Here is a 23,721-nt window from a genome sequence, read left to right on the forward strand (position 1 = left end):
GCCCTATCTCTTGAAGACTCCACCACCCCTCAGTGGTGGCACTTCGAGACGATGCCTTTCCTTAGTGCATGGACCTTCTAACCAACTGGGAAAGTAAGACTGAGGCACTGTTCAACTAACTCGACTAGCAACACACTTTGAAAATAAACAGAAAGAAAGGGGAATTGTGAACTTTTGGCCACTGTCTCAGTTTTGGGACCATTGCTGTGGTTAACAGGATCCTAAAAGCAGTTCTGTGGCACCACGAACTTGTGACAAAGATGAATACTTTCACGCTTGGCACGCACAGAGCAGATTGGTGACCGTGGATGCAGCAGAGCAGAGACCATGCACAGAGCAGCGACTACACACGTTGTAGGAGGCAGTGGCCATGCACCGGGCAGAGCAGTGACCACGAATTGGAATTCCGTAGGTGAATGATTAAGACTGAACATATCTCCTCTGTATCAGTTTTCCTTTACCTGCATTTCCTGAATTCACCCACCACAGCGTATTTGTCAATTTTTGACTCTGACCCAGCAGCTAGTCGGTTATCAGATGTTTAGACTCCCATGATGAGCCCACTGCCACAGGCTGCTAAGCCCAGCTCTTGGCGACAAAGCAAGAGGAACTCTGGGGCCAACATCACCTACACAGCAAGTCCTAAACTGCCAGAGATAGACAAAGTCTGTCTGCAGAACCACATTTTCCCAGTAGGTGGCGCCCGAGGCAAATGTTTGGGATTCAGCCCAGCCTGTCAGCCTAGCCGGCCTTTCTATGGTGTCTGTGTAGGACACAGGTCTACCCTAACATAACACAGACAGAGGGCCTGAACACCATGTACCTTGTCGTGAATGGAGCCAAGAAGTATAAAACAATCCAGCTTTGATGCTCACTTGCCAGAGGAACCTCTAGGTTGTGAGACTTCGGATATGGCAGTCTCTTAGCAGACTGCAAGCCAAAAGCCTGTTTGGGACAAGAGATGGGAAGGCCAATCTCTCCAGAAAGCTGTCCTTGCAGCCAAGCTCCAGCACAGTTCAAACTTTTTATCAATGCATATTAACTGTGCAGAGGGGTTCCATTATGGCATTTCCATGCATGTTTGAGGAGTACTTTGGCCACACTCACCCCCTCTGTTATTACATTACATATTATAGTCACACACACACACACTTCACCATTTTGCTTTCTGTATTCCTGGCAGTCCCCACTTCAGCTCTGTGTCTTCCCCACCCTCCCCAGCTTCTAAAACGGAAGGAAAGCAAGTAACACTGCCCTCCAAGTCTTCCTTCACTCAACACGATAATCTCCAGTTCCAGTCATTTTGCTGAACATCTCGTTCATCTTACAGCTGAGGAAAACTCTATTGTTCAGTCATGCCCATCTTGTGGCCCAAGAGAGATATGCATACAGCCCAACTTAAACTCACAGACTTACCTAAAATGTTATGAGATCATTTGGGTGACTTTTATGCACATAACTTGTTTTCATAAAATTTTGTATTGACTACAATGTATGTGTATATCTATGCGTAGGTGTGTGTGAGCGAGTGTAGTACCCATAGAAGCCAGAAGAGGGCATCGGATCCCCTGGAGTTACATGCTGCTGTGAACCACCTCCTGTGGGTGCTCAGTGGTGACACGGAAACTCCCTGCAGTTATCTTGCCCTGGTAGAGCTGTGAAGATGTGGCATGGTTAAGATTTCCACTCAAGCTAGAGCTCACCTACTGTACTACAGAGGCTCCAGGTGTGAGCTCAGTGTGGATGCGCTGGGGGCGTGGCCTGGCCATGAGAGGTGGACAAGTCATGGCCCCTACAGGATCTTAAGAGAAGATAGGAGTGGACAGGCAGGTGACTAAAGAATGCCCGGTGTTCGAATGTTCTGATACCCATTGGTAAACCTATTAGCAGCCTGGGAGAGTCACCAAAGAGGGCTTTGGAAATGAAAATGAAAGGGAAAGATGTATACTCCAGGAAGAGAGAAGAGTCTGTGCCAGAACAAAGAGGCACAGATGGGCACTGTGTGCAGAAAGGAGGGGAGGGCAGCGTGCACAAGAGAATGATGGGATAAACTTGGAAATGTCAGCAACAGCATAGACGAGCTGAGTATACATGCAGGGCTGGGCTTTAGACAGGGATGTAAGGAAGAGGTTTGTGCCAGTGTGTCTGGGAAGCTTGGAGAGAAGTACTTCTGTCAAAGATGGTGGAGTCCATCCCTACTGGCCACATGATCCAGAATGTTCTCCACACACTCAGTAGTGGAGCTGAGAAAGTCCTCAGCACCCGAGGCAAAGAGAAAGAGCAGAGACAGCTGATTCTGTTTACAGGAGTCAGTAAGGAATCAGAAACTTGAGGAGAACCTCCCAGAAGAGCCAGCTGCAAGTCACACACACACACACACACACACACACACACATTCATAGAACCTTGATCAGGAGATCTTATAGTACAAATGGGCTGACCACAAGAAAAGCTTCACAAAGCTGGAGGGGGCGTGCTGCTATGACGAGTTCTGCGGTCACTTCAGAAGCTGCTGCTTCTTCACATTTTTTGGGTTAGTTGCCCTACCCTGACTGCCCAGAACTGGGGTTCTCAGAGCACATTTAACCTAATCACAGATGAATGCTCTCTAGGAATTCCCTTTGCCTAAAGTGAAGGGTAGGTAGGCTGGCTTGTCTTTCATCTCACATTTCTCTAGACTATTCCTTAAGTTACAGAAATTGAGAACTCTATCATAGGTTGTGGTGGTTTGAATAAGAACACCCCTCCCCCATAGCTCATAGAGGTGTGGCCTTGTTAGAGGCAGTGGGTTGCTAGGGGATGGGCTTTGAGGTTTCAAAAGTCCATGTCAGGCCCAGTCTCTCTCTCTCTCTCTCTCTCTCTCTCTCTCTCTCTCTCTCTCTCTCTCTCTCTCTTCCTCTAGTCCTGTAAATCAGGATGTAGCTCTCAGCTGCTGTTCCAGCACCGTGCACACTGCCGTGATGATTATGAGCTAAACGTCTGAAACTGGAAGCCAGCCTCTATCAAAACCTTTCTCTTATGAGTTGCCTTGGTCATGCTAACATTTCATCAGTGTAGCAATAACTCTAAACAAGACAGAGCCTTCAAATAAGCAAGAAGATCAATTATTGAAGATGGGAGGCTCCGACAAAAAACAAGTACAGTGGCCACTATCTTTTCTGATACCTTCTGTGTTCTCCAGATATGACTTGCAGGATGGCACTGAAATAAGCCTAGGACAAATTATGTCAGTCACACAGCTGGCCTTTGCAGGTCTTTGGCTTCCTCTGTTTACTCCCATGATGCCTCTCTGGGGAGGGATGTCTTCTCTGGCTCCTTCTCCCACCAGCTGTCACATGGCTGCTTATCTCTGCTGACCTTCTCCTGATTAAGAAGATGGATTTGCCAGGACTAGAAGTCAAAACATTGCTCTGTCCAGATCTCACTGACCATGACATAATTATCTCTGACCCATCAGACATGTCAAATGGCTTGTATTATTGTGCAAATAATTGAGCGCCCACAATCTTTAAAATGTGCTATTTTACAGAAAGTCATGGATGAAGAAGAACCCTCTGTGCTCCAGAGGTGACGCCCCTCGGGATTCTGAGTTGTTAATTCTTGCTGTACTGGCCAGCAGAGCAAAAAACACAATATTTGTGCTTCTATTCTTAATTTAGCTAATTTTAACAGCTCTTGTGCCTACCCTCTGTCACAGCTGAAGAATGAAGTGGATTCTGCCACCTCATACCTCCTTCCTGACAGGCTCCTGTCTTTCACTGGTTATTCCATCTTATGCTTCCCCTGGTAATCTTCATGACACTGGAAAACACACTTAAATTATTTAAAGTATAACTCCTGTATTAGCACAACCTTAAAACCTTTAGATTAAGATTTTTAACTTAATCTGGGACAGTATCTGTGTAAGCCTTCATGGGAAATGAGAACTCTGATGTGTTGACCCTTTCCTTTGGTTCTCAAAATCCCAGTTTCATGTGCTAGTTCTCCACTGCCAAACAAGAGCCACACCCCATGCAGCCTAAAAGGAAATTTAGTATTAATAAGGCTTGGGCTTGCATTTTCTGTAAATGGCCAAACATATTTAAAAATCTCTCTAAGAAGGAAAATACCTCCAGATAGTCTCATCCCTCATTTTGCTTTCTTCAGTGCTTCTGATTCTCAGTTCTTTAGGTCATAGGCATGGCTTCTGGATTTATCTTCTAACACCACAGATAACTGAAACCACGGTAATCGAGATCCCTAGCTGCAGATGAGAAAAGAGCTGTTTCTCCTCATTTGTCCCCAAAGTCACCAACCAGCTATGTCTTCTTAGTCACCTCTGGTTCCCTCTGAGGAGCCCCATAGGAAACAGCACAGATGGAACCACACCAGACCCAGCTAACCTGGAGCATGCAGGACTGGGAAGATGAAACACCAAAACCCCAGGCTGAAGCATCTTAGAGGTGGAGAACCCCCCCCCGTGACTTGGTCCTCCCCTCCCCCTTGAGCTAGGAACAGAGAGAAGACAGAATGCCTGGGATCTCTGGCTCTCAGCTCAGCATCAGCGTAACTCTAGCGAAGAGTCTAGAATAATGAAGCAGCCTCTCTTTGTAATCAATAAATGGCTTCCTTGTCTAAAATGGAACTGTGCAACTACCCCTCCTGGGGCTTAGTTACAGGACAGGGTGGACTAAGCTAATGCATGCATCTACCATAGCATATAAAAATGCTCACTAAATAATACAAGTTTTAAAACTTAGATGTGTATTTTATACTCACAGGAAAGAAGGGAGTAAATCCATGGAGGTCATAAGTCAATGACATAATTGAAAGCTAGCCCTCCTGTCTGCAGGAATCACTAACATAGGCAGCAAACAGGACATGCAGTACATATATACATATATATGTATATTGTATATTATAATATATATTTATATTGTATATTGTATAATATTGTAATATATATATATATATATATATATATATATATATATATATATATGTATATATATATTCTGTAGGCTGTAAAACCATGTCAGGAAGTTTGGTAAGGTAGAACAAGTTGAGAACCAGAGACTCGGTGGGCACACACCTGAGGCTTAGGCAATTCCCAGCTCCCTGTCAGATCCTGACTTGGAACACATGCCATGCTTCTCATATAGAAGAAACATGTCCTATGGTCACATAGGCTCAAGACAGAGTTCTCCATTCTAATAAGGTGCCTAGAGGCCTGGAGAGCTTACCCAATAAGCTCCCCTCCCCAGACATTCCTCCCTGCAGAAGGTATTTAACTTCAGGCCCAACCTAAGAAGTTGGGTATGGTTTTACACATCAATTTTCTGCCATGACAATACATTGTTTTGAGCCATGGACTGTCTCTTTCATCAAGACCCACCATGAGGGGCCATGAAGAAGACTTTCACCTACAGAGCCGCAGCGTAATCTCCTGTAGAAGAACTCTCTGCACTCCCAGCCACAACCATCAAGCCTGCCTCCACCAAGCTAAGGATAATCGTCCCCAATGGGAAAGGCTGGAGCTCCCCTTGTACCCAAGCTAGATGCTGTCCCATGCCCTGGGGCCTCCAACTCCATTCTCTGCTCTTCCCAGTGGTGCAGGGATGTCCACGAGTCCTAGAACCCCAGGATCCCAGCCTTGTCACAGGCCCAGGGACCCCTGATCGAGCTCTTGCTTTCCCACATCTCAGACTGCCCTTTCCCACTTCTGGAGCAGTATCTCAGCGCTTCCTTACAGCCCCCAGCATGGGATTAACACAGATAAACTCCCTGCAGCAGGCCAACCCGGGGTTTACAAAAATCCCTACAAATCATCCAGGCAGGAGTGAAGACACCTAAAGGGAACCATTGTGCCCTCTCCATACTTCTCAGTTGCTTGAAACGATGGTCCCCATGAAATCAGAATTTCCCCAGGAGTCTCAAAGTGGGAGAAGTAAAAGTCTTAATCTTGGTGCTAGCCAGAGAGGAAACGTTGTCCCTCAGAACTAAGTGTCATACCTTCTGACAACCTGCCAGCCTGGTCACCTTGTAGGAGAAACTGGAGCTGAGACACTAGTGGATTGGTGATGGACAGGCTCATGTCTTCAGAACAACCTAGTTATCAATACCTCTCACCCTTTACTAAAATGTAAATTTCATGGAAGGACCCTAAATAATAAATAGACTTGAGGGTTTGCTTGATCTCTCTCATGGTGTTGTTGTTGTTGTTGTTGTTGTTGTTGTTGTTGTTGTTGTTGTTGTTCTTCTTCTTCTTCTTCTTCTTCTTCTTCTTCTTCTTCTTCTTCTTCTTCTTCTTCTTCTTCTTCTTCTTCCTCCCAGTATGGCTGCATTGAATACATGCCCTTCCTCTGCTTAGTGTGTTTTTAATTAGACTTTTGAGGATTGATGACCAAGTCTAGAACAGACCCAAACCCTAACAACACTGGTAAAGTTAACATTATTTACAAAGGACAATGGTCTTAGGTAAAACGTTATTTTTGGTAGTAGTATGAGTGGTGTATCTCTCTAGCACAGTGGACTGGCAAGGCGGTTTTCTCTGCTTGGGGTGCTGGATGGGAAAGGGCTATGTTGGAACAAGAGTTTGGTGTCTAAAAATACCCAAAAGCAAGTGATGAAGAGAGACAGAAATATAGACTTGGATCTGGGCTCCAGAAGTCAATGTTGATTCATAACGATGTCCATTTAAACAGTTCTGGTGAGGGCCAGCTCACACTGCAACACTTCTGTTACCCCTGCTTATGCTGTGAGTGGAAATCAGAAAATGTGAGCTCCCTGGTATAACAGCAAGACACCCAGAGAGGTGTCTCATCATTGGAGCAAAGCTGACCCCAAAAGTCAGAAGGCCGAGGTGACCAAGCCTTCCCAGAAGCACCCTCCCCCATTTGACAGATGAGCTCACTGAGCCGCTGGCGACAGCACGTGACCATGCGAAATTTAGTGATGAACTAGAAGAACTTAGCTTTCTCAAGTCACGGGCTGACCCCTGAGGTACGGTTTTGAAACCAAGGCACCAGGAAGGACAGTAAGACAGACAGCACACTAAGATGAGAAGGGACCCACATCCACTTGCACATTTTCAGACCCACTCAGCCTCAACATGAATGCCAAGCCCCTGCAGGGAAAGGATTCCAGGTTGGCTGAAGGTTCCTCTCTCATGGATCAACTCACTGATTTACCTGACTTCCCTCAACATCTGTTCAGCTCTTGGGATGTGGAGACAGACATTAGTTTTCCACCACTGACAAAATACCAGAATCAAGTAACTTCTAAAGATGAAAGGTTGATTGTGGCCCATGGCATGAGAGGTTCCAGTGATTGGGGACCAGTGATTCCGGTTGCTTTGGACATGTGGCATCATGGTGCATATGGATGGAAAGCCTATACCAGACAAAAAGCCAGGAAGCAAAGGAAGGAGCTACGATCTCAACTTCCCCTTGAAGGGCACAGCTCAGTGCTGTAACTTCGTTTCAATAGGCTCTACTCCTAAAGGCTCCTAACCTTCAATATAGGGACCTTTTGGAGACATTTCAGATCCAAATCACTGCATGCTTCAAAATGGAAAACTGGTCACTGCTTCAGACTGACGTGCTTCCCCTTGCTCCAAAAATTATATTCTAATGAAGGTATCCGCCACATCAACGGTTCTCAAGCTAGCAAGTAGCAGAGCCATCTGGAATGCATTTTTTTTTTTACTTTATTTTGTGGGGAAGGGTGTTTTGCCTGCCTATATGTCTGGCTACTACATGCCTGGTGCAATAAAGGGGGATCAAATCCCCTAGAATTGAAGTTAGAGACAGTTGTGAGATAGCATGTGGGGGCTAGGAATTGAACCTGGATCATCTGGAAGAGCAGCCAGTGCTCTTAAGTGCTGAGCCATCCCTCCAATCTTCTGGACAGTTTCTTGAAGCACATTTGGTGAATCTATCTTTGGAGCTTCCCATTATGCAGGTCTGTGTGGGGCTTATGGCAGCCAGCCTACCCTTCTTGTAACAACATCCCCTTTCTCTCCTCTCTCTCTGTTTCTCTCTGTGTGTCTCTGTCTCTCTGTCTCTCTCTCTCTCTCTCTCTCTCTCTCTCTCTCTCTCTCTCTCTCTCTCTCTCTCTCTCTCTTTCTCTCTCTCTCTCTCTCTCACACACACACACACACACACACACACACACTTTTGTGATAGGGCTAGACCATGTTTACATAGCTCAGATAAACCCTGAATTTGGGGTCCTCTGCCTTCTGTGTGTGTGTGTGTGTGTGTGTGTGTGTGTGTGTGTGTGTGTGTGTGTCTGTGTGTGTGTCTGTGTGTGTGTCTGTGTGTGTGTCTGTGTGTGTGTCTGTCTGTGTGTCTGTCTGTGTGTGTCTGTGTGTATGCCTGTGTGTGTGTCTGTGTGTGTGTCTCTGTGTGTGTCTGTCTGTGTGTGTCTGTGTGTATGTCTGTGTGTCTGTGTGTGTGTCTGTGTGTGTCTGTCTGTGTGTGTGTCTGTGTGTATGCCTGTGTATGTCTCTCTCTCTCTCTCTCTCTCTCTCTCTCTCTCTCTCTCTCTCTGTGTGTGTGTGTGTGTGTGTGTGTGTGTGTGTGTGTATGTGTGTGTGTGTGTGTGTAGATAAAATGTGTGTGCTATGCCCAGCTTCTGATTGTGAATCTCTCATTCCCAGGTGCTGCTGCTGCTGCTGCTCCATTGCTGTTCTCTTTGAGAAGAGCCAAGTTAAAGCAGTACTTTGCAAACCTTAATGGGCATAAAAACCACCTTGTAGCCTTTTTCAGAGCTGATCTTAAGTCAATGGGTCTGAGCTACAGCCTGAGGTCTGTAAACTTTAGCAATATCCCAAGTAATCATAATATCGTTATTTTGACTGTCAAGTCTTAAGAAGCCATGTGAGTATGTATGCCTTGGTACTTAGGTGTGTATTTTTGTAGAAAGAGAAGAAATAGCAACTATGGACACTTATTTTTAGAATTTTTTTTAATGTACTAGAGAGCAAACCCAAGGTCTTGCTCATGCCAGGCAAAGGCTCTAGAGGCAAGCAATAGCCCCAACCCAGCTATGACTCTTAAGCTGGTCATGACCACCTTATCACTGGTAATTATAGTTAATCATCTAGAAAAGCTAGCACTATGGCCTGCTCTATCCTGTCAGGATTCTATGGAGTGACCTAACCGTTAGCTGGTACTGTAAGAGACAATGAAATCTGAGGTACCACAGTTTGGTCTGGGGTTAATCCAAAAACATGCAGGCATACCTAAGTATGGGATTCATGTGGAATGTCCCATACTGGCACCAGCTTAGAACACAGTTCTAAAATTGGCCTTTCTTCTCCTGGGAAAGTCAGATTCTTTCCCAACAGCTAGTCCAAGGAAGATTGGAGAGGGAGGGAGACAGATCTTTCCATGGGCCATTACCTTCTGTGATGGATGACATTCCCCTCGGGATTTCATTTCAAGCCAGCGTCCTCGTCTTGGCTGGGACCCAGGCTGTCTGGAGCCTGCACAGTGTGTCAGATAGGGAGGGAACCAGGAACCAACTCTTCTGCTGTGTTCCCAGAACCAACTCTGGATTTCTAATTATAATCGTCTCTTGCTCTCAGGTTGTGCATCCACTTCTCAGAGATCTTTCTTCATCCTCTCCATGTGCATATATATTTACCGGGTTGTGCAATGTGCACAAACCGCCCTGACCCCTGATGAAGGAGCTGAGAACCGCAAAGACATACTGAATACTTGGTCATAAGCAAGCAGCCAGTAAATGGCCAGTCTGGTATTCCTGTTTCCTCCATACTATTTCCTAATGAAATCTTTCTAAATAGGGAGGCTCCCGGGGAATGCCTTTCCTAGCTCCCAAAGGAGTATCTGAGGTCATAGGTCATAAATACTTCTAGTGTTGGCATCTAGATCGCAATGCAAGGTTCAAGATCACCAGCCAGAATTCATGTGGGACTTCCCCTAACTTCTCTTAGGTCCCCAGTAAGAATGAGCAGAGAGTTTGGAGGTCCGAAAGGAAGCATATTAAGGGCCACGACAGCTGAGGAACTCAAACATATCTACAGGGAAAACCCTGGAACTGCTAAAAGCAGTGTGGTTCTTGGCACCATTCTGAGGAAGAAACAGTCTCCAACACCACCAAGCAGGAGCTGGGGGCAGCTGTGGTTTCACGATGCTGTGGGTCTTTCATCCAGCCTTCTTATTGCTCTGAAGATGGACTGCTGATAACACTGAGGTTGGGCCCCCTCTGCCACTCTCCAACACAGACACATGTCAATCAAATGTAAGGCCTGAGTTTGTAACCCTCTGTGCAAGACTGCAGCATGTTGGGGTGAAGGCAACCTTAGCATTTCACAGAGTTTCACCATTGGGGTCTTCACCCTGTAAACCATCCTCTGTCAATGCTAGGGATGTCCCCAGGTTGGACCTTGCTTAGTCACTGTATTTTCTCAACTTGTCTGTATTGAACACTTGCTCTCTGCATCTTTGTGAAAGTACACACTAGAAAACATAAGGAATGGAGGACCCTGGGCTTGCAAATACTAGTGAAAACGCCCATCCCATCCTTCCCAGAAACACCTTCCTCTTCACCCACAGTTCTCTGACAGCATCCAGACTCAGATGAATGGTGGTCAGAGTCACCCAGGTCTAAGAGTGGGAATCTGGAAACTCACTCCTGGTGAGTGTGGTTTAGGGCTTCCTGAAGAAACTAGATTGACCCCTGTTATAGACCAACCTAACCCAAGGAGTTTATGGCTATCCCCATCTTAAAGGGAAAGTCTTTATCACAACCTGGAAAAAAAAGATTTGTATCTTTCACTGAGGGACCCTCAGATCCTTCTGTTCTATTGGCAAACACAGAAGAGCCATATAGATGTCTCTAGACACTGATCTATGCCAGAAGGAGGACCCAGCTATTACTAACTAACTTCAATTTGCCTGGTGGCTTGTTCTGAGGAGTCTCTTCTGCAATCACTGTTATGTTCCAGAAACAACCAATCTGATTGATTGACATCCTTTAGTAAGAGTCAAAACTGTCACAAAGCAGCTGCGTGATCGATCAGTCCCAGGACAGTAATCAGCCAGACCAAATCCTGCCGGTGACTTCATGGCTCTGCAGACTCATAGTTCCCCAATTCCACTCCTTCCTTGTGAGATCTCAATGTTCTTATGAGCTCCTGGAACACAGGGTTGAGGGTGCAGGTCTTCTTGTCTTTTGTGAATGAGGCCATATCAAATAAATTCCCCTAATGTTCTTACTACTATGTGTCTGTTAGGTTGGTTGGGGCCAGTGGCAGAGCTTGGTCCACTGGGACCCCTGAGCTGGGCCTCTGGCCGGGACCCTTATAATGGAAGGCAATGAGGGAATCACATGGCATGCTCTAGAAGATCCTCCAGACATCAAGCTCATGGCAAGACTTTCCAGAAGTTAAGAGAAGGTGTCACCTACTTCTCTCAAGGAGACTGTCATGACATTGGAAGATGGGGGAGCTCCTTAAAATCTTAACTATGACGTCATTGTTTGATAGCTTACTTTGCACTTAAGCCAACACGAACTCATTAGGCTCTCAGAATGCATGAGATCAAAGCTCACAGTTGCCATCACTTTTTGGGGTGGAGGTGGGATATGGAAGAACTGGAGTCGTAGGCTTTCAGGTAGTCCAGGCTGGCCTCAGATTTATTTGGTACCTGAAGATGGCTTTCAACTTCTTATCCTCCTGCCTCTGCCTTCCAGATCCTGGGATTATATGTGTCTAGCACCACATCCAGTTGTATGTAGTTCTGGGGATCAAACCCAGGGTCTCAAGTGTAATAAACACTCTACTAGTTGGGCTACATCTTCAGTCCACCTCACTCTTCACATAGGACACAGATGTGGAGCTGTTGAAGAGCTAACAGTCAGGTCTCTGCTAAGCTGGGGACACAATTCCGGTCCTCTTGACTGAAAGTCTAGTGGGGCACAACATCTCCATGGTGCCACCCTTTGTTTACCATCTAGTCTGCTCCAGGTAATGATAAACACACCCCCTCTAAGAAGTGTGTAGTGTCAACTCCGTGGGTTAAGTTAGCTTCATAACAGAGGTCAATCAACTTTCTCAAGGCTGGCAGACTGTACTACAGAAAAGTCGTCAGTGGAGATGTCTGCAGAAGGTCCTGACTTGCCTATCTCTTTAACTCAGAGAACCATCTTTCAGTACTGTGCAAGAGGGTAAGAAAGATGGAGTGATCTAGAGAGAACACAAACAAGTCTGGACAAACAACGGGGCATTGAGTTGTATTTTTACAGCTAGCCTGAAAGAGCTTCAAAGGGATGGCGTGACAATAAACAGTGGTCCCACTACATCCTAAATGTGTGTCTCACTGTGTGCGGTGCCCTCAGCTACCACATCCCTGAGGACTGACCTAATTTGAAACCCAGCCACACCCCTTCTTTACCAGTTCAGATTCCTCTGCCAGGCATCTACGCTGATTATCCTTTGCTCTAACTATTGACATTGGCCAAAGTCCCGGCAAGCCCTTTATCCCTCAGTCAAACATGTGGTTTCTGAGTGATGTGTCCTCTGGGTATTTTTGGCTCAACTAAGCCCTTTGTGTGGCATTCGTTGCTCTCTTAAACTCTCTCCAAATAAGAAACGTAACTGCTTTTGGAATGGTAAGGTTACCACCTGAGTTTAGAGAATGGAAAGGTGATTGGATTCACATTTGGACTGTTTTGGTGTCAGGAAACATATCCAGAGGCCCTTACGCATTTGGGGTATTGAAGAATTACCACCTGGGACAAACCTCAGGTCATCCCATCAGCTTCTGCTTCTGCCTCCTCTGCCCTGATCCAGTACATAGCACTGAGTAACCAGCTCGTCACTGGGTCATTGGTGACTCTACCGACTCTTGCCCCTGCCTGTTCCCTTCACATCTCTAAGGAAGCCAGTTCTGGCAGTTGCGATGGGCAGAGGGGCTGAACATAGAGTGGGCATCCAGCTGCCCTGCTCCACAGGTAATCTTGGCTCAAGGTAAAAGAAGCATGGCAGCAGCATTCTGGGTTGCTTTTTGTTTATTGCTGTTGCTTTTGTTATGTATGTATGACTCTATGTGTGTATGTGTGTAGGTAGGTAAGTAGGTAGGTAGGTAGGTAGGTAGGTAGGTAGGTAGGTATTGTAAGATAGTGTAGTCTGACCCAAATCTTTCAATCCTCTCCAGTGCTAGAATTATAGACATGCACCACCGTGGCCTGCCATTTTCATTTTTAAAGGTGGTTGTGATAATCCTTCCACAGGAATCAGAGAGCCCTCTGTGGCTCTCACCTTTCTCATTCCCCAAATGAAGTCCCCAAAAGTACACTCTATGCACTGTGCATACATGAGGGAGGAAGACACGATGACTCAGAGACCCACCCTCACCCTGACCCTGTCTACAAGGGGATGCTTCCTGGGAGTGTGGATGCCTGGCCAGGCTGTCTGAGGACAACCACATCTAGGGTGCTCCCCCAACTGTAGTCCCTCTGGGAACTGCTGCCATCTGCTGGACAGTAGGCAGATTTCCTTTTGTCCTCCTGTCCCTAGACTCATGGAGAGGAGGGAAAGGCATCTTAAGATGGCTCCCATGTGGCCCTAAGATGTCTTATGATCCTATAGAACTACCAAGGCTTACTGCTACCCTCTCAGGCCCTGCTTCTTGCATATCCAGCCACTCCCAAGTCAGTCTCTGCCTTATCCTCTCTTCCTCGTCCTCTCTTTCTCCTGCTATTCCGTGCCCTTCTCCAACTCCTCTGCTCTCTCTCTCTCTCTCTCTCTCTCTCTCTCTCTCTCTCTCTCTCTGTCTCTTCTCTCTCTCTCTCTCTCTCTCTCTCTCTCTCTCTCTCTCTCTCTCCTCTCTCTCTCTCTCTCTCTCTCTCTGTCTCTCTCTCTCTCTCTCTCTCCATCTTCCTCCCACCCTTCCTTTCCTCTTTCCTCTCCCTCCCCTTCCCCATTTGGGCGATCACCTGGGCTAAGCATGCACATCCCTGACAGTAGAAGCCCACAGTACCTGCCTGCCCAATCGTAAGATACATGACAGCAGCAGTCCCCATTCTAAGTGGGTCACCGCTGCCAGAACGCTTCAATGTCCTATCTCCAATGCCTCCTCAGGCCAGTGCAGCATGTCTTTCTCCAGCTCTTTCTCTCTCTGCTCCAATGAGCAGCCCAGGGCCAATTGGAACAGGCTGGCATGCAAAGTTGTGACTGGGCTAGGAGCAGACAGAGATGACATGAGGCAGAACAAAGACTAAATTACTGGACTCAGAGGAAAGACATAGATGTCAGACTCTGAACCCAGAGGTGACCTCACCTTCAGCCTTATCTCTGTGATATTGGTGTAAGACACAGAAAACATAACTCTCTTCTCAAATGAGTTAATAAGTAACGTATTCTGAGCCAGTTGGAATGGATGTGGTAGGGAACGTGGACTTGGGTGGTTCTGGGTGTCCCTGGAAGTGGCTACTTGAATTTTTATAGTTACAGAATCACATATCAAGATATTTACCAAATACATCAAGGTAGGCGGGCTTCAACAAACAGAAAACTCTCTGTGATGGGTTGCAGATGTTGTTTTAGTTGGGGGGTTTTATTTCTGTGTAAGGCACCATGAGCATGACAGTTCTTATAAAGGAAAATATTTAATTGGTGCAGTCTACAGTTTAGAGGTTTAGTCCATCATCATCATTGTTCTAGAGAATTCTACATCTTGCTCTGCAGGTCACAGAAGGGCACTGTCCCACTGGGCATGGCTTGAGCATGTATGAGACCACCACAGTGCCACACTTCCTCCAAAAAGGCCACACCTCCTAATGGTGCCACTTCCTATGGGCCAACCACTCAAACACTGGAGTCTATGGGAGTTATTCCTATTCAAACTACCACAGATGCTCAGCTTTTGAGGTAGTGAATGCCAGGTATCTATAAGTATACGCCAAAGGTTTCATCTGATAGTCAAAACTTTGTTAGGAATAGAAGTAAATGTTATTAATGGGGGCTAAAGACAGCCCAAGATCATTTTGAGTCCCCATATGTAGTATTCCAACTCTGTATATTGACAAGTTCTAACTGTTAATCAGCTTGTGGTAACTTCAGTTTATAGTGCTATTTAACATTCTGGTGTATGAAATGAGAGGCTTGAGTTGAAAAAACTAAGTCCTAGCCAGCTCTGTAATACCATAAAGCATCGAGCAACTTGGACAGGTAGATGGCCCCTTGCACATCACTCTCACTTTATGAGATGCAGGGAGCACCTCCCACCCAACACCCAGAAGCAAACATGGAGGCCAGGCCTTCCAAAGCCCAAAGGTCAGGCATAATGAGAACCACTTAGGCACTTCTAATTCCATCCTTCCAGTGAGTTTATGATTTACATTCTTATTCCTGGTTTACAACAACAACAAAAGGCTAAGTCGGTTAGTGGATGGGTCATCACCCTAAGAGGGGTAAATGATTACTCTTAAATTGAAGGCCCCCGTGACTCTAAACTCCATTCTAATACCTGGGTGACAGGTGACCCAGAAGCACCTCCTAGAAAGACTACAACCCCATGTAAGTATGAGAGTCTCACACTAAAATGGTCATATAGTTACACTTCTTGTTCATCTACCTGATTTACAGTCATTTCATTTACATGTGGGGAATTGATGAAATCGCCTGTTGATAAGAGGTTGGCCCACCTATAGCTACTCACTCATAGAGAACAAGGCTTGGCTGGAACTATAGTCACTGACTTCCAATGAGCTGGTTGAACATTGCTAGGCACAGCCAAGAAGCAATGGCAAGCATCCTTTCGCCCTTCTCTCTCCCTCCACTTCCAGCCCAGTGTTCTTCCCAAACCATCCTCTCACTGTCCCTGTTCATCTGGGTTAAGGCAACCCCTCTCTGGGACTTAGGAGGCCCCTGCCTACCTAGTTCACCTTCAACTCCTATTCTCTGGTCCCCTAGGCTTCTAGCTTCAGCTGGAGAGTAGCTCTGACACGATGGTCATGGGCCCTATGCCTCTCCTTTGCTTAGTGACATTAAAATTCTCAGCTGGCAGGGGAAGTGTCATTCTAGTCCCTGCACAGCCCAGAGTCAAGTATTAGTTATTTCTTGGTTGCTGTGACAAAGCAGGTGACAGTTTACAGACAGTGGCTCACAATTTAGACAAGATTGTCTATCATTGAAGGAGGTGGGGTGGAGGGAGTGTTGTGGCCGGAAGGCTGGACCAAGAGCACAGAATGCTAAACAAGCATCAGAGCCTTCTATCCTCTTCCAGATCACTTTTGCCAGCTAGGGTCTACCTCACTGAAGTGCCACAACACCACCCCCCCCAAAAAAAAAACCAGCATTGCCATTTTGGGGACCAAGTGTTCAAACACATGAGCCTTGTGGAGGTTTTGCATTGAAATTGTAACTCGGTAGTTAATAATTCATAATCATTTTCTCTGCTGAAACAAGGAAAGTTACAAGAAGGAAGCCTTGTAATTTTAAAAATATGTGTATCTAATGGATAGATAACAGGGAGTATTGTGTCAAACAATAGCCATTAGACTCATTCTCTATTAGCAATAGCATATACACAGGCAAGCTTATGCATTCAGTAAATACACTATAAAGTATGAACACTTTATCCCCAGTGGCTCGAAGAATATAAATAATAATCACTTCTCTAGTCCTGCTGGCTTTAGTATCCCCCAGCCCTTGGCCTCTTGCCATAAATAAGTCCCCTTTCACTTGTAGGAAGGAGGACTCTCCTCAGGAGGTGGGTAGCTGGAATTACCCTGAGACCCACCTACTCAATCACACCTCCATCCCCCTGAGATACAGCTTCCAAAAACAGAAAATGGGTGACCAGAAAACTCACACTGCACGTCAGCAAAGAGATGAAGGATGCCACCGCCACCTTCCCTCCTCACCCCTGCCCCCGTCGGCTGATGTCTGAGCATCACCACCAAGACAGCTGCCTCTTGAGAACCATTACCCCACACCTGCCTCCTCACTGCCTGAGTGGCTCTGCTTCCTCAGCTCCCTCCCTGGAGACACACAGAGTGGATGCATAGCAACCAGAGCAATAAGGAGGAGGAGAGAATTGCCTGACAGTCTGTGAAGCCCTCAGACAGAGGCTGCTTCGCTGCATCCCCTGGCTCTCCCTGAGATAAGACCCTCCACACTCTTTGGGAAGCAGGAGCTTAGACTCACTGAGATAAACGGTTGTTCAAGGAAGTCGCAGAGGGAGAACTGAAGCCCAGAATGTCCTCCCTATAAAGACGCTGTCCTCAGTGATGAGGGTGTGCAGTATTGACATTTCATCTTCTGAAAACCTTGTCCATTTTGATTTTCAAAGACATTTCAATCCCCTATCTTTATTTACTGGGAGGTTGTGTCTACATATTTTACAGAATGAAAACTGAAGCTGGATATGGGGTTTAATTTATTTCAGATACACACACACACACACACACACACACACACGAGGTGTTTTTTGCCTTCCAGCCCCATCATGGTGGCTTTCTCTGGGGTGTCAGACTAGAGTTTCCAAACAGGTTCCTTCTTCTCACCTGCATTCTCTGAGTTTGAGTATCAAATACCCAGCTTCAGGGAGTGATCCCTTACCCAACACTCCTTTGAAACAATCAGAAATCGGACACATGAAACACAGCCCTTTCTGTCCTTTGTCAAAGAGCTAACACCAGCTTTGACCATGATGTCCTTTATATATAAATTACCAGCAACTTCTGTAGTTGGAAATTTCTGCCTGATGCCCGAGTCATTGCCCTCTGCTGCTGTCACTCACTACAACGCTCATCTGCATGAAGGTAGGAACTTCAGTGAACATTTTGATTATAAATTAGGTTTTAATCATTGCAGTGCTGAGCTGTGGAATTTCCACACTAGGCAAGTGCTACCCCACTGTAATGCAGCCATAGCCAATTAGGTATCTTTCATCAGCACTTTTAAGATAAGGAAACATGCTTCCAGAAGGTTCTCAGCCTGTTCAGGTTGCCAGCTTCCCATGCCATCAGGATTTCAGGGTCAGGTCCAGGATATTCCTGTGACTAAGCATTTAGCAGACTCCCTCTGCAATGTTTTCTAGGTCTGTAATGTCAATGTGATTATGTCTAAATTTTATAACATTTTCAACAATGATTTATGACCCACTTCTGTGAAAGACATTATTTCCCTGGGTGACAGGAAGCGAACAAAGATGCTTAAGCTGTAAGCCTAAGCGTAGCTCATGGAGGTCATGAGATTTGCATACATGCACCCACAACACAGGCATGTGGTCAAAATATGATGGGAGGCAGGTGAGCGAGATGTCTCTCATGACTGGGGGAACTGAATTGTGTACAAATAAACACAGGTCAGTCTCAGTAGAGAACAGCATTTCTCCTGGCGAGGGCTACTTACACAGCCATAGAGAAAAAGTAAAGAGTGTCTCCCACACTGCCAGCCTCACTCCAACACCGGTTTCCCCCAACCTCACCACAGGCTTCCCCAAAATGCCGCCCCATGATGAGCACAGGTGACACTGGTGAACCACGGCAGCTAGGTTCCTTCTACCTCAACAGAACAGACAGAAAAACAATTATTATAAATATTATTCACCATAACTCTTGTGTGTGTGTGTGTGTGTGTGTGTGTGTGTGTGTGTGTGTGTGTGTGTGACCTTGGAAAGAATTAGTAGCATTCTTTCCAAGGTATAAAAAGTGTCACCTTTGTCAAACTTCACCAACAACTTCCTGGGTGCAGGCTCAAAAGAGAAACGCACGCTACCCCCAAGTTCATGAGCTGCACATACAGATCCCAGCTGTACCACACAATAAAGCCCTGTTTATTGCCTGCCAGCTTAACACTAAAGTTTAAATGTCCCTAACATGGAGACCAGTCAGAGGATGCCTGAGGGTTTATGGGTGGAAACAGTTGCCCAGAGGAAAGGATCTCTCTTAAGAGAAAATGATGAAAGACAGTCTACATCGGAACAACATGGCTTGATATAATTTTGACAACTTGACAACTAGAGTCCTCTGGGAAGAGGATTATCAACTGGGGAATTGTCTCCATCAAACTGGTCTATGGGCATGTCTGTGCAACATGTTTTTTGATGAATGATTGACACGAGTGGGTTCAGCCCACTGTGCATGGTACCACCTTGAAGCGGCTGGTCCTGGGTTGTATAAGAAATGAGTCTAAGTGAGCCATAGTCAGCCAGTATGCTTACAGTCAGCAAGCCATGATTTCTGCTTCGGGTCCTGCCTTGAGTTACTGTTCTGGATTCCCACAATGACAGACGGTAACCTGTAAGCCAAATAAGCCCTTTCCTTCCCAGAAGGTTGCTTATGGTCATGGTATTTGTGACATCATCAGAAACCAAACTAGAGCACAGCCACTATCTTGTATATCCCAAGCCATCACGTCAAAGGGAGGGAGCTCTAAAGAGCCTTACCTTGGTAATTATATATGCTTGCTTAGAAACGCTGCATATCATTCTGTTTCCAACTTGCTGGACAGAACTAGTCACATGGTCCCTGCATACCAGGAATGATGCCGAAAGAGTGGTCCTCCACAGAAGGGAAAGAAGGTCAGAAATCCAACAGGAATCGCCGCTCCCAACCGATAACTGAGAAGTGAGATTATCAGAACACAGAGGCTACCCAATGCTCACGTTTCTGGACATTGTTTCTTTCTCTAAGTCCATGATTCAACTGTGATTTTTTTTTCTTCCTTCAAGAACTTTAGTGAATGAAATTAGTTCATTTTCTGAGTCACTAATTCCTGGGAACTCAAACGGACTGGGATGAAAGAATCCAGGAACCTCCTTTGGAAGTCTCCGCCATCAAGGTTCTTCAAGGCTGACAGAAAAGCCCCGCCCTTTCCCTCCCTAATAAACACACTCCACCCTATGATAAGCACTTTGTATATAAGCCAGGTGAGATGACGCAGGTCTGTAATCTCAGAATTTGGACTGCTTAGATAAGAGAGTTATTAGGAATTTGGGACCAACATAGGCTCCATAGTGAGACTCTGTTTCTCCAAAAGCTTTGTAGCTTTCTTCCTATGAGGTAGTAGACAAATCTCTTTCTCTGTCCCTCCCTCCTTCTCTCTCCTTCCTTTCCTCCCCCTCCCTCCCCTTTCTTCCCTTCCCCCTCCTCTTCCTTTTCTAGTTCTGAATGATTGTTACAGTACTGCCACCCATGGGTAAGGAGTCAACAAGATAGAATATATAACACTTAAATTAGTCTCTGACAGATATAAGTGATTTATGAAAAAAAGGTTCTAACTACAGTTGCTTGTAGATGGTGGGTACACTGTGTACATTGTGATCTGATACCAGAGCAGACTAGAAACAAGTCAAAGAAGAAGGACAGTTTTGGGAATGCAGTTTGACTCACAGTTTGGGGAATGCAGTCCATCAGGAAAGTATGGTGGTGGGAGTGGCTCTTGCTGTTGTGGCCGGAGCATGACTTCCCTCATCTGGGAAGAACAGGAAACAAAGGAAGGAGGTTTGCTCCTTTGGGTCTGAGACCCCAATACATGAGATGGTATCCTCCATGTTAGGGTCAGCCTGTCTTCTTCAGTTAGTCTCATCTGTAAACACTTTCACAGACATATCGAAAGATGTGCTCTACCAAGGCCAGGGATGTTCATTAGTCCACTTAGGCTGGCAATCCAGTGACAATTAAGTACCACTGTGGGGAAATGAAGCAGCAGCTTTGCTTCTGTCTTTTGCATGATACAAGGAAAGAGGTTACACTTATCCATGGAGGCAGATTTGAAAGTTAAGATTTAAAAATAAAAATGATGCTTCAAGTAGAATTGTCAAAAGAAAGCGCTGGTTATATTTAGAGCCATAGAGACAGGGCAGCCCAATTGCCATAATTGACATTGACATTGTTAAAGGAATCTGAATGGAAGACCTGGGGATCTTTGACTAAACAGATCATACAGGTATAGAACTAAGGGGGGGGGGGGGGCGGGGAATCCAGTAGTGGTTTGTTGGTATTGCTTATTTTTTCTGAGTTTCAACATTGCCTCCAAATTAAAGCATGTTCTAATAGGGAAAGAGAGGTTGGAGAGCCTCACTCAGCTGATAAACACTAGGTGAACAACAGCCCACATATGGACTAGAAGCTTGGAAGTGTCTTGAGGGCCCCTGATGACAGCTTATAAGAGATTCAGCTTCCGCTGAGGTGCAGCTGACCAGCCCAATGCAGGAAGAGAGGGGTGCCAAGGCTGTGAAGCTGCCTGCAAACTGCGTAGAGAGCTTCAGGGTTGCAGATGGAAGAAAATGTTGCCCATGCTGGGATGGGCTTCCAGGTAATTTGGCTGCTTTTGAATCATCTCTGCTCCTCCTTGTGAGGAACCACTCACGCAGACTCCTGTTAGTAACCCAGATAAAACACGCATTGGTTCACCAAATTGGTCATTGGTGCAACGATTGCTTTTATCTGTCCTGGGCCTCCTTTCTGGGGTAATAAATATGTAAATACGTTGAGTCTCCCCAGAAAAAGTCTGTTACACACACCCTATTTGGATTTGAGGGGGAAAATGCTTCCAATTGTATATAGATCTGAAACAAATCCCACATGATTCTGAAAAAAAAAAAAAAAAAAAACCCTCAGACGCTTTCCTAAGAAAGAGTCCAGTGTACTAACTAGAAAAAATGTATGTGTGATGGCTTAATATTGCCAGTGTGACAAGGATCTTAAGTGGCAAGCCTCTGGACATGCCTATGAGGAACTCTGTAGATTAGGATAATTGAGGGAGGAGAATGACCTACTTTATCTTTGGGCTGAATAGAAAGTTGAAAGTGAGCTGAGCGTAAGCATTCATCGACCTCTGCCCCCTGACTCTGAAGGTCACAGGACCAACTGCCTTCTGCCTCCCTGCCTTCCCCACCATGAAAGTCTGCATCTTTGAACTGTGAGTTTAAATAAACCTTAACTCCGTAAAGTTGATTTTTGTCACAGTATTTCATCACAACTATGGAAAAGTAACTAATTCTGGGTGGTGAGGACTATAGAACAAAAACACCTAGGCTTATATATACCCCAGGATATTGTCCCAAGATATCCCAGGAAATTCGTCCTTTCCATTGAACTTGGTCATGTTGTCTTATCATTCTGGGCTCCAGCTTCTTCATCTATAAAATAAGAATGAAAGTAGGACACCAGTCTTCCTGAGAACAACAGTATCCCTGAGGAACTTCTAAGATTACCTATAAGAATATTATACATTAATTCTACACTTTTCAAGAATGAGCCTGGAGTACTCCAATGCCAGCTTGTCACTAGAGATTGGTGTGAATGCCACTGCATAGGTTCATGGGAGAGTCTGCAAATGCAGGGCCTGTGTAATTGTGAGTGCATAGGTGTTAGTTCTAAATAAATACATCATGAGTTTGCAACACAGAATATATTTCTAATCAATAGATCTGACTTCATTTGTTTTGGAAGGAGAGATGAAGTAGATATTTGTAGTTTCTTTGGAGACTTAGTTGTATCATGTGATGTTTTTCTGGAAGCTGTCTTCTAAGAAATGAAAGGATGTTTTGCTGAGGCAGACACTTGAGAGGACATGAGACGTTTGGAACTAGTATAAGTAGAACCTAACAGACAATGAGTGAAGCTCTTGCATTGGTTCGCCTTGCAACACATTGCTGGTCTTCACAGATCTTCAGTTGCTGTGACTTCATACAGAGAAACTCACCAAAAACTTCTTATAGTATTCCAGCTGCTTCTTGCCACTTTTACAGACTTGTGCCAATTTAGTGAAACCTCCTGGTTTCTTCCGGATCTAGCCACGGCTACTGATTCATGTTTGGTGTTTGCCAATTGAACCGGTTCATATTTGATATTTTGGACTGAACTGTTGATATCCTGAAAACAAAGATTGGAATCATACCAGAGAACTACTTCTAAACAGGTGCACATCCTCCTTGTCCTGTTAACCATCTTTCTCCCCTGCCCTTGGTCACAGCCTAGAAGGGAGGTTGAAGCATTTGAGAACCCTTAATTAAAGTAGGTTTTGAAAGATCTAAGCCTATAGAGGTAATCTCAAAAAGGGCCTACATAAAATTACAAGAATTGGTCCATGATTTGAACTTATAGATAAGGAATGCCCCTTTAAATGTGTCAGTGCTACTGTAAGGCTCTATATGGAGTGCTTAGCAACCAGATGGACCAGACGGCCTTTTCTCAGACTTCCTTCTTCCAGACTTCCAGACTTCTGATCTTCCAGAATGTGTTAGAGTGCCTTAGTCACAGGAATTATTTTCTTGTCCAGCTTAAATATATAAGAATCAGTTTCTAAATTGGGCAGTGGTGACACATGCCTTTGATGCCAGTGAATCTCTGAGTCTGAATCCAGCCTGGTCTACAGAGCAAGTCCCCAGACAGCCAAGGCTACACAGAGAAATGCTGTCTCAGAAAAAAATCAGTTCCTGCTAATGATGACAGAGTTTCAACTAGCAATGCAGACTTCCTGGTGTGCAAAGACAAGAAGTTCTGAGAGATGGTCTAGAACCTCAGCTTCTTTAAGGAGTACCCAGGTGATTCTTAGATGGAAACTTGAGAACACTTGGCTTTGAGACAACTTCCAAGTCAATCTTTATCGACTCAGTAGCTGTCTGATGGTAAGAACTTCTAAGCCTCATTGGCAGACCAACTGGGCAGAGTTTCCATTGGTTAAGGATATCTCTCAGGTGTGGAAAGAATGGGAATCTCTGGCCACCATGGTTCCAGTATCCACTTAACACATTCGCA

The 23,721-nt window shown here is 45.4% G+C and overlaps 1 long non-coding RNA gene across 2 annotated transcripts in view; it reads right to left on the minus strand.

Moving 5' to 3' along the window:
• LOC143443538 (uncharacterized) overlaps positions 1-17,031 on the minus strand; it is a 45,507-nt gene extending 28,476 nt beyond the window's left edge. For both annotated transcript variants that reach the window (XR_013112623.1, XR_013112624.1), the window contains exon 1: positions 16,824-17,031. This is a non-coding gene — a long non-coding RNA (uncharacterized LOC143443538). The remainder of the gene's footprint in view (positions 1-16,823) is intronic.
• Positions 17,032-23,721: the final 6,690 nt, after the last annotated feature.

The sequence above is a fragment of the Arvicanthis niloticus genome, chromosome 9, assembly GCF_011762505.2.
Source record: "Arvicanthis niloticus isolate mArvNil1 chromosome 9, mArvNil1.pat.X, whole genome shotgun sequence".
Lineage (NCBI taxonomy): Eukaryota > Metazoa > Chordata > Mammalia > Rodentia > Muridae > Arvicanthis > Arvicanthis niloticus.